Source organism: Arachis hypogaea, chromosome 20, assembly GCF_003086295.3.
Source record: "Arachis hypogaea cultivar Tifrunner chromosome 20, arahy.Tifrunner.gnm2.J5K5, whole genome shotgun sequence".
Taxonomy (NCBI): Eukaryota; Viridiplantae; Streptophyta; class Magnoliopsida; order Fabales; family Fabaceae; genus Arachis; species Arachis hypogaea.
The window spans coordinates 95682915-95693749 of record NC_092055.1 but is presented as its reverse complement, the minus strand read 5'-3'; the positions used below and the strand labels follow the sequence as shown (position 1 = coordinate 95693749).

Below are 10835 nucleotides of genomic sequence, written 5' to 3'. Positions count from 1 at the left end.
TCCTCACATGTTTCTTGAGCTCCATGAGTGGGCTCTCTTGTTTGCTCCATCCTTTTCTTAGTGATGGGCTTCTCTTCCTAAATAGGAATGTCTCCTTCTATGAAAGCTCCAGCTGAGTAACATAAATGGCAAATAAGATGAGGGAAAGCTAGCCTTGCCAAGGGGGAGGGCTTTTCGGCTATTTTGTAGAGTTCAAGGGAGATGACTTCATGAACTTCTACTTCCTCTCCAATCATGATGCTATGAATCATGATGGCTCGATCCACAGTAACTTCAGATCGGTTGCTAGTGGGAATGATGGAGCGTTGGATGAACTCCAACCATCCTCTAGCCACAGGCTTGAGGTCCAGTCTTCTAAGTTGAACCGGTTTGCCTTTTAAGTCAATCTTCCATTGAGCTCCTTCCACACATATGTCCATGAGGACTTGGTCCAACCTTTGATCAAAGTTGACCCTTCTAGTGTAAGGGCGTGCATTTTCTTGCATCATAGGCAAGTTAAACGCCAACCTCACATTTTCCGGACTAAAATCTAAGTATTTCCCTCGAACCATGGTGAGATAATTCTTTGGGTTCGGGTTCTTACTTTGATCATGGTTCCTAGTGATCCATGCATTAGCATAGAACTCTTGAACCATTAGAATTCAGACTTGTTGGATGGGTTTTGTTAGAACTTCCCAACCTCTTCTTTGGATTTCATGTCGGATTTTCGGATACTCATTTCTCTTGAGTTTGAAAGGGACCTCAGGGATCACCTTCTTCTTGGTCACAACCTCATAGAAGTGGTCTTGATGGGCTTTGGAGATGAATCTTTCCATCTCCCATGACTCGAAGGTGGAAGCTTTTGTCTTTCCTTTCCCTTTTCTAGAGGATTCTCCGGTCTTAGGTGCCATCAATGGTAATGGAAAAACAAAAAGCTTTATGCTTTTACCACACTAAACTTAGAATATTGCTCGCCCTCGAGCAAGAGAAGAAATAAAAGAAGAAGAAGAAGAAGAAGAAATAGAGGGAGAGTGAGGGGGTGTTTTGGCCAAGAAGAGGAGGAGGGGGTTGTGTTGTGTGAAATTGAAGAAGAATGGAGGGGTTTATATAGTGAAGGGAGAGGGGTTAGGTTCGGCCATTTAGGGTGGGTTTGGGTGGGAAAGTGATTTTGAATTTTGAAGGTAGGTGGGGTGTATGAAGTAGGTTTATGGGGACGAGTGGGTGGATGTGAGTGGTGAATAGGTAATAGGGAAGAGAGCTTGAGGTGATTGGTGAAGGGTTTTGGGGAAGGGTGTTTATTGGGAAGAGAGGATGGACATTGAGAAGAGGGAAGAGTATGAGTGGAGGTAGGTGGGGATCCTGTGGGGTCCACAGATGCTGAGATGATCCTGTGGGGTCCACAGATCCTGAGGTGTCAAGGAATTGCATCCCTGCACCAATTAGGCATGTAAAATGCCTTTGCATGCAATTCTGGCATTTAAACGCCGAATTGATGCTTGTTCTGGGCGTTCAGCGCCCAGATGCAGCATGTTTCTGGCGTTGAACGCCAGTTCTATGCTTGTTTCTAGCGTTCAGCGCCAACTTTCCTCAGTGTGCATTCCTGGCATCTGAACGCCAGGATGTTGCTTATTTCTGGCGTTCAACGCCAGATCCATGCTCTACTCTGGCATTGAACGACAGCCAGATGCTCTTTACTAGCATTTAAACGCCAGTAAGTCCTTCCTCCAGGGTGTGATTTTTCTTCTGCTATTTTTGATTCTGTTTTTAATTTTTTTGATTTATTTTGTGACTCCACATGATCATGAACCTAATAAAACATGAAAGAACAAGAAAAATAAAAATAAAATTAGATAAATAAAAATTGGGTTGCCTCCCAACAAGCGCTTCTTTAATGTCAATAGCTTGACAGTGGGCTCTCATGGAGCCTCACAGATGTTCAGAGTATTGTTGAGACTCCCCAACACCAAACTTAGAGTTTGGCTGAGGCCTCCCAACACCAAACTTAGAGTTTGACTGTGGGGGCTTTAGTTGACTCTGTACTGAGAGAAGCTTACTATGCCTCTTCTCCATGTTTACAGAAGGATGACCTTGATTTGTAAACACAAGGGAGTCCTCATTCAATTGAAGGACTAGTTCACCTCTGTTAACATCAATCACAGCTCTTGCTGTGGCTAGGAAGGGTCTTCCAAGGATGATGGATTCATCCTCATCTTTCCCAGTATCTAGGATTATGAAATCAGTAGGGATGTAAAGGCCTTCAACCTTTACTAATATGTCCTCTACTTGTCCATAAGCCTATTTTCTGGAATTGTCTGCCATCTCTAATGAGATTTTAGCAGCTTGTACCTCAAAGATTCCCAGTTTCTCCATTACAGAGAGTGGCATGAGGTTTATTCCTGACCCAAGGTCACATAGAGCCTTCTCAAAGGTCATGGTGCCTATGGTACAAGGTATTAGGAACTTTCCAGGATCCTGTTTCTTCTGAGGCAATCTCAGTTGATCCAATGCATTTAGTTCATTGGTGAACAGGGGAGGTTCATCTCCCCAAGTCTCATTACCAAATAAATTGGCATTCAGCTTCATGATTGCACCAAGGAACTTGGCAACTTGCTCTTTAGTAACATCCTCATTCTCTTCTGAAGAGGAATACTCATCAGAGCTCATGAAGGGTGTAAGGAGGTTTAATGGAATCTCTATGGTCTCTAGATGAGCCTCAGAGTCCTTTGGTGAAAACTCCTTGTTGATCACTGGACGTCCCAGAAGGTCTTCCTCCTTGGGATTCACGTCCTCCCCTTCCTCTCTAGGTTCCGCCATGTTGACTATGTCAATGGCCTTGCACTCTCCTTTTGGATTTTCTTCTGTATTGCTTGGGAGAGCACTAGGAGAGGTTTCAGTGATCTTCTTACTCAGCTGGCCCACTTGTGCCTCCAAATTTCTAATGGAGGACCTTGTTTCATTCATGAAACTCAGAGTGGCCTTAGATAAATCAGAGACTAAATTTGCTAAATTAGAGGTATTTTGTTCAGAGTTCTCTGTCTACTGCTGAGTGGTTGATGGAAAAGGCTTGCTATTGTTAAACCTGTTTCTTCCACCATTATTAAAGCCTTGTTGAGGCTTTTGATCCTTCCATGAGAGATTTGGGTGATTTCTCCATGAGGGATTATAGGTGTTTCCATATAGTTCACCCATGTAATTTACCTCTGCTATTGCAGGGTTCTCAGGATCATAAGCTTCTTCTTCAGAAGATGCCTCTTGAGTACTGTTGGCTGCAGCTTGCATTCCATTCAGACTCTGAGAAATCATATTGACTTGCTGAGTCAATATTTTATTCTTAGCCAATATGGCATTCAGAGTATCAATTTCAAGAACTCCCTTCTTCTGAGGCGTCCCATTACTTACAGGATTCCTCTCAGAAGTGTACATGAACTGGTTATTAGAAACCATGTCAATGAGTTCTTGAGCTTCTGCAGGCATTTTCTTTAGGTGAATGGATCCACCTGCAGAAGTATCCAATGATATTTTAGCTAATTCAGACAGACCATCATAGAATATATCCAGGATGGTCCATTCTGAAAGCATGTCAAAATGACACTTTTTGGTCAGTTCCTTGTATCTCTCCCAAGCTTCATAGAGGGATTCACCTTCTTTCTGTCTGAAGGTTTGAACATCCACTCTAAGCTTGCTCAGCTTTTGAGGAGGAAAGAACTTGGCTAAGAAAGCCTTGACCAGCTTATCCCAAGAGTTCAGGCTATTTTTAGGTTGAGAATCCAACCATATTCTAGCTCTGTCTCTCACAGCAAAAGGGAAAAGCATGAGCCTGTAGACTTCAGGATCTACTCCATTAGTCTTAACAGTATCACATATCTGCATGAATTCAGTACTGAAAAGGATCTTCAGATGGAAGTCCATGAAACTTGCAGTTTTGTTGCATCAGAGAAACTAATTGAGGTTTAAGCTCAAAGTTGTTTGCTCCAATGGCAGGGATGGAGATGCTTCTTCCATGTAAATTGGAATTAGGTGCAGTAAAGTCACCAAGCATCCTCCTTGCATTATTATTATTATTTTTGGCTGCCATCTCCTCTTCCTATTCGAAAATTCCTATAAGGTTGTCTCTGGATTGTTGTATTTTAACTTCTCTTAGTTTCCTTTTCAGAGTCCTTTCAGGTTCAGGATCTGTTGCAACAAGAATGTTCTTGTCCTTGCTCCTGCTCATATGACAAAGAAGGGAATAACAAAAAATATGGAATCCTCTATGTCACAGTATAGAGATTCCTTTTTGTGAGTAGAAGAAGAAAAGAATGTAATGTAAGGAAAGAGAAGGGAGGAGAATCCAAACACAAGGATGAGGAGAGCATAGATATGAGATGAAGAGAAGTGTTAGTAGGTAATTAAATAAATAGAAGAAGATGAGAGAGAGGGAATTTCGAAAATTAATTTTGAAAAAGAGTTAATGATTTTCGAAAATTAAGATAAAATTAAAATTAAAATTAAAAATTGAAACAATTAATTAATTAAAAAGAATTTTTGAAAAAGAGGGAGGTATTTTCGAAAATTAGAGAGGGATAGTTAGTTAGGTAGTTTTGAAAAAGATAAGAAACAAACAAAAAGTTAATTAGTTAGTTGAAACAAATTTTGAAAATCAATTTTTAAAAGATAAGAAGATAAGAAGTTAGAAAAGATATTTTTAAAAAAAAAGATAAGATAAAAAGATATTTTTGAAAAGATATGATTGAAATTAGTTTTGAAAAAGATTTGATTTTTAAAATCACAATTAATGACTTGACTCACAAATAATCACAAGATATGATTCTAGAACTTAAAGTTTGAATCTTTCTTAACAAGCAAGTAACAAACTTGAAATTTTTGAATCAAAACATTAATTTTTGATGATATTTTCGAAAATTATAAAATAAAATTAAGAAAAATATTTTTGAAAAATATTTTTAAAATTTTTGAAAATAAATAAGAGAAATGAAAAAGATTTGATTTTTGAAAAAGATAAGATTTTTTTAAATTGAAAATTTTATTTGACTCATAAAAACAACTAGATTTTTAAAAATTTTTGAAAAAGTCAATCCAAATTTTCAAAATTTATGAGTAAAAAAGGGAAAGATATTTTTTTGAATTTTGAATTTTTAATGATGAAAGAGAAAAACATGAAAATGATGCAACGCATGAAAATTTTGGATCTAAACATGTGATGCATGCAAGAACACCATGAATGTCAAGATGAACACCAAGAACACTTTGAATGTCAAGATGAACATCAAGAACTTATTTTTGAAAAATTTTCAAGAAAAGAAAACATGCAAGACACCAAACTTAGAAATTTTTCATGTATAGACACTATGAATGCAAGAATGCATATGAAAAACAAGAAAAGACACAAAACAAGAAAATATGAAGATCAAACAAGAAGACTGGCCAAGAACAACTTGAAGATCATGAAGAATACTATGAATGCATGAATTTTCGAAAAATGCATTAAATTTTTTTAGGAAAAAAATGCAATTGACACCAAACTTAAAAATTGACTCAAGACTCAAACAAGAAACACAAAATTTTTTTTTATTTTTATGATTTTATAAAAAATTTTTTGTATTTTTCGAAAATTATTTGAAAAAGAAAAATAACGATTTCAAAATTTTTAATATGAATTCCAGGAATCTTGTACTCTTTAGTCTAAAGCTCCAATCTGAGGATTAGACATGGCTTAATAGCCAGCCAAGCTTTAGTATGCTATTACATGCATTGAAGTGATTAGTTGAATCCTCAGTCCAAAGGAATTTAGACATGGCTTTACAGCCAGCCAGGATTCAACAAATCATCATGAAACACTATAATTCATTCTTAAAAATTCTGAAATAATTTTCGAAAACAAAAAGAAAAAAAAATTTTTGAATATTAATTGGGAAAAACGAAAAAGAAGAAAATATTTTTGAAAAATTTTTGAAAATTAAAATAAGAAGAAAATTACCCAATCTGAGCAACACGATGAACCGTCAGTTGTCCAAACTCGAACAATCCCCGGCAACGGCGCTAAAAACTTGGTGCACGAAATTGTGATCCCTGGTAATGGCTCCAAAAACTTGGTGCTCTAATCTTAATTCATAATTTGTCACAACTTCGATACAACTAACCAGCAAGTGCACTGGGTCGTCCAAGTAATAAAACCTTACGTGAGTAAGGGTCGATCCCACGGAGATTGTTGGTATGAAGCAAGCTATGGTCATCTTTTTAATCTCAGTCAGGCGGATATCAAATGGTTATGGAGTTTTCGAATAATAATAATAAATAAACAGAAAATAAAGATAGAAATACTTATGTAATTCATTGGTGAGAATTTCAGATAAGCATATAGAGATGCTTTCGTTCCTCTGAATCTCTGCTTTCCCGCTGTCTTCATCCAATCAGTCTTACTCCTTTCCATGGCAAGCTTTCTGTAAGGGCATCACCGTTGTCAATGGCTACATCCCATCCTCTCTGTGAAAATGGTCCAAATGCTCTGTCACGGCATGGCTAATCATCTGGAGGTTCTCGATCATACTGGAATAGGATTTACTATCCTTTTGCGCCTGTCACTACGCCCAGCACTCGCGAGTTTGAAGTTCGTCACAGCCATCCCTTCCCAGATCCTACTCAGAATACCACAGACAAGGTTTAGACTTTCCAAATCTCAGGAATGGCCATCCATGGGTTCTAACTTATACCACGAAGATACTAATAACTCGGACTCGGTCCCCTGTATTAGATATCTAAGAGATACTCATTCTAGCTTGGTTGCATGTAGAACGGAAATGTTTGTCAGGCACGCGTTCATAAGTGAGAATGATGATGAGCGTCACATAATCATCACATTCATCATGTTCTTGGGTGCGAATGGATATCTTAGAAGCGGAATAAGTTGAATTGAATAGAAAATAGTAGTACTTTGCATTAAATCATGAGGAACAGCAGAGCTCCACACCTTAATCTATGGAGTGCAGAAACTCTATCGTTTGAAAATACATAAGTGATAATGGTCCAGGCATGGCCAAATGGCCAGCCCCCATGAAAGTCTAAGATCGCATAAAACTGATCAAAGGTCCTTAATACAATAGTAAAAAGTCCTATTTATACTAAACTAGTTACTAGGGTTTACAGAAGTAAGTAATTGATGCATAAATCCACTTCTGGGGCCCACTTAGTGTGTGCTTGGGCTGAGCTTGAAGTTTACACGTGGAGAGGTCATTCTTGGAGTTGAACGCCAGTTTGTAACGTGTTTCTGGCGTTCAACTCTGGTTTGTGACGTGTTTCTGGCGTTTAACTCCAGACTGCAGCGTAGAACTGGCGTTCAACGCCCTTTTGCGTCATCTAAACTCGGCCAAATTATGGACTATTATATATTTCTGGAAAGCCCTGGATGTCCACTTTCCAACGCAATTGGAAGCGCGCCATTTTGAGTTCTGTAGCTCCAGAAAAGTCACTTTGAGTGCAGGGAGGTCAGAATCCAACAGCATCAGCAGTCCTTCTTCTACCTCTGAATCTGATTTTTGCTCAAGTCCCTCAATTTCAGCCAGAAAATACATGAAATCACAGAAAAACATACAAACTCGTAGTAACTAGTTTGATATAAAAACTAATGAAAACATCCCTAAAAGTAACTAGATCCTACTAAAAACATACTAAAAATAATGCCAAAAAGCGTATAAATTATCCGCTCATCATTTGCCTACCAACAAGCCCTTCTTTACCATCATTAGCTTGACAGACAGCTCCTTTTATGGAGATTGATAGGGGCTCAAATCTTCACCCCTCATGATGAACTTCCTTCCTATGCTCCCATGAATGAGCTCCACATGCTTTAGAGACAGGATCATGTTCACTGTGTGTGGAATGATAGGACTCTTAGTAAAGACAATTCTCATGCTAGGTGAGAGGCCTTTAGTGGGAATCTTTTTCTTCTGCCAGCCCTTGGGTACCTTCATTTTAGTGCCTTCCTCTCAGTGCTTGATGATGGTTGCCCAACACCAAACTTAGAGTTGGTGCCTGGGGGCTCTGTAAAACTCTGCACTGAGAGAGAGGGCTAAAACACTAAGTGTTGCACAATGGTACCTCCTTTATCTGAAGGAGACTGAGGGTTGGAGATCTTGAACAAGATATAATCCTCATGTAGCCTCAGGACTAGCTCTCCTTTTTTCCACATCAATCAAAGCCTTCACAGTAGTAAGGAAAGGCCTTCCAAGGATGATGGAGTCATCTCTGTCTTCCCCAGTGTCAAGGATCATAAAATTCACAAGGCGGTAAAGGTAATAAACCTTTACAAGGACATCTTCCACCATGCCATCTGCCCTTTTCAGGGACTTGTCAGCCATCTCCAATGAGATCTTGGTAGGCTACACGTCTTAAATTCCCAGCCAGAGGTCGTATAATGCCTTCTCAAAGGTGATAGTCCCTATAGTACAGGGAATCCGAAAGCTTCTGGGATCCAGCAACTTCTGAGGGAGCTTCTTTTAGACTAAGGCACTCCACTCCTTGGTTAGCACCACAATCTTATCTCCCCTCAAAGCCTTCTTTTCAGAGATCATGCTCTTTAAATGCGCCATGGAAGGAGATATCTTCTCGAACGCCTCTGCATAAGAGGAATTGGTTTTCAGCTTCCTGAGGATTGCCAAGAACCGAGCAAATTGCTCCTCCTTAGGCTCTTCTTGCACGTCTGAAGAGGGATATTCTTCAGGCTCCTTTCTCTGCAAAAGGGCGTGCAAGGTGACGTTTCCAGTCTCCTCATGAGCCCTGATATCCTTGAGCTCCTCAGTAGTAGGCTCCTCTTCTAGTTCAGCCTCTACCTCCACCATGAGCGGCTTGTACTCTTCCTGCGGATTTACTTCCGTGTTACTGGGAAGAGTGTTGGAGGGGATCTCTAGGATCCTCTTGCTCAGCTGACCTATATGTATCTCCAAGTTCCTGATGGATGACCTAGTTTCTGCCATAAAACAGTAAGTGGTCTTGGAAAGGTTAGAGACTATAGTAGCCAAGTCAGAGAGGCTTTGTTTGGGTGTCTCCATCTGCTGTTGAGATGGTTCGAATGGTCTGCTGCTGAACCTGTTCTAGTTCATTCTACCCTAATAGTTATTGAAGCCTTGTTGAGGCTTCTACTGATCTCTCCACCCAAAGTTGGGGTGGTTCCTCGAATAGGGATTGTTGTTGGAGTTTCTAGAGGAGTTTCCCATGTAGTTCACCTCCTCTATTGTGGTCCAGGCGTTATCACCAGCGTCCACCTCATAAGCTGTCTCTGGACAGAAAACAGCTAAGCTCTGCGCCCCACTCAAGTGCTGAGAGATCATGTTGATCTGCTGGGACATGAGCTTATTCTGAGCCAAGATGGCGTCTAAGGTGTCCACCTCTAGGACTCCTCTCTTCTGAGCTGCCCCATTGTTCACAGGGATCCTTTCAGAAGTGTACATATATTGGTTGTTGGCAACCATGTCTATGAGTTCCTGCGCCTCTTTAGACGTCTTCTTCAAGTGGAGGGAGCCACCAGCAAAGTAGTCCAATGACATCTTGGACATCTCAGAGAGACCATCATAGAAGATCTCTTACATGGTCCACTCTTAGATCATGTTAGGAGGACAACTCCTGATTAGTTGCTTGTATCTTTCCCAAGCTTCATAGAGGGATTCACCCTCTTTCTGTCTGAAGGTCTAAACTTCCACCCTAATCTTGCTCAGCTTCTTAGGTGGAAAGACCTTAGTCAAGAATCCATTGACCACCTTCTCCCAAGTATCTAAGCTTTCCTTAGGCTGAGAATCCAGCCATAGCCTTGCTCTGTCCCTTACAGCAAAGGGAAAAAGCATGAGCTTGTAGACCTCTGGATTTACTCCATTAGTATTGACAGTGTCACAGATCTGCAAAAAATCAGAGATGAATTTATTGGGATCTTCCTGCAGGAGTCCATGAAACTGGAAATTCTGTTGTACTAGAGTGACAAATTGAGGTTTCAGCTCAAAGTTGTTTGTTCCAATAGCAGGTATGGAGATATTGCACCCATAGAAGTCAGAATTGGGTGCAGTGTAAGATCCAAGGACCTTTCTTGTGTCTCCTCCATTGTCTGGGTTAGCTGCCATTGTTGTATCTTAAGCTTCTAGCTCAAGAGCTTCCGTGAGATTCCCTCTGGCTCTGGTAGCTTGAGCTTGCTGCAAATGTCTTCTTAAGAGTCTCTCATGTTCAGGATCAGGGGTCAACAAGAGCTTCTATATCCCTATTCTTGCTCATAAATAAAAAAAAGAGACCAAGAATAGCAAAAGAATGGAGTCTCTATGTCAGAGTATAGAGTTCTTGTTAGAGGCTTAAGTAAGGAGAAAAGAAAAGGAATGTGTCTTTTATTTTAAAAAAATATTTTTGAAAATAGAGAGAGAGAGAGAGAGAGAGAGAGAGAGAATTGAGAATTTTTGAAAAAGAGAAGAGAGAAAAAGAGGTAGAAGATTTTCGAAAAAGAAGAGAGAGAAAAGAGTTAGAAGGTTTTGAAAAAGAGGAAAGAGAAACAAGAATTAAAGAGACACCAAACTTTTAAAACTAAAATAAGATAAAACAAACAAACAAGTAACTAACTAGATTTGAAATTAAAGATATGAAAGATTTGAATTTAAAAGAAAAAGTCAAACAAAGAATTTTGAAATTCAAAAATTAGAAAAAGTCAAGAGAGACAGAGAAACAAGATAAGATTTTAAAATTTTAAAGATTTTAAAATTAAAATTTAAAAGAAAGATAAACTAACAAAATACTAAACTTTTAAAATTTTAAATCAAATTAAAGATAAGATAACAAAATTTTGAAAATCAAAGAAAAATATAAGACAAAGATTTAAAGATAAATAAGAT

At 39.1% G+C, this 10835-nt stretch overlaps 2 non-coding genes across 2 annotated transcripts; both read left to right on the top strand.

Moving 5' to 3' along the window:
- Positions 1-3556: 3556 nt before the first annotated feature.
- Positions 3557-3660, top strand: LOC112788614 (small nucleolar RNA R71). The gene has a single exon (XR_003195972.1). It is a non-coding gene; the product is annotated as a small nucleolar RNA R71 (small nucleolar RNA).
- A 5913-nt stretch (positions 3661-9573) lies between these two features.
- LOC112787874 (small nucleolar RNA R71) lies at positions 9574-9680 on the top strand. Its single transcript, XR_003195261.1, has one exon. It is a non-coding gene; the product is annotated as a small nucleolar RNA R71 (small nucleolar RNA).
- Positions 9681-10835: the final 1155 nt, after the last annotated feature.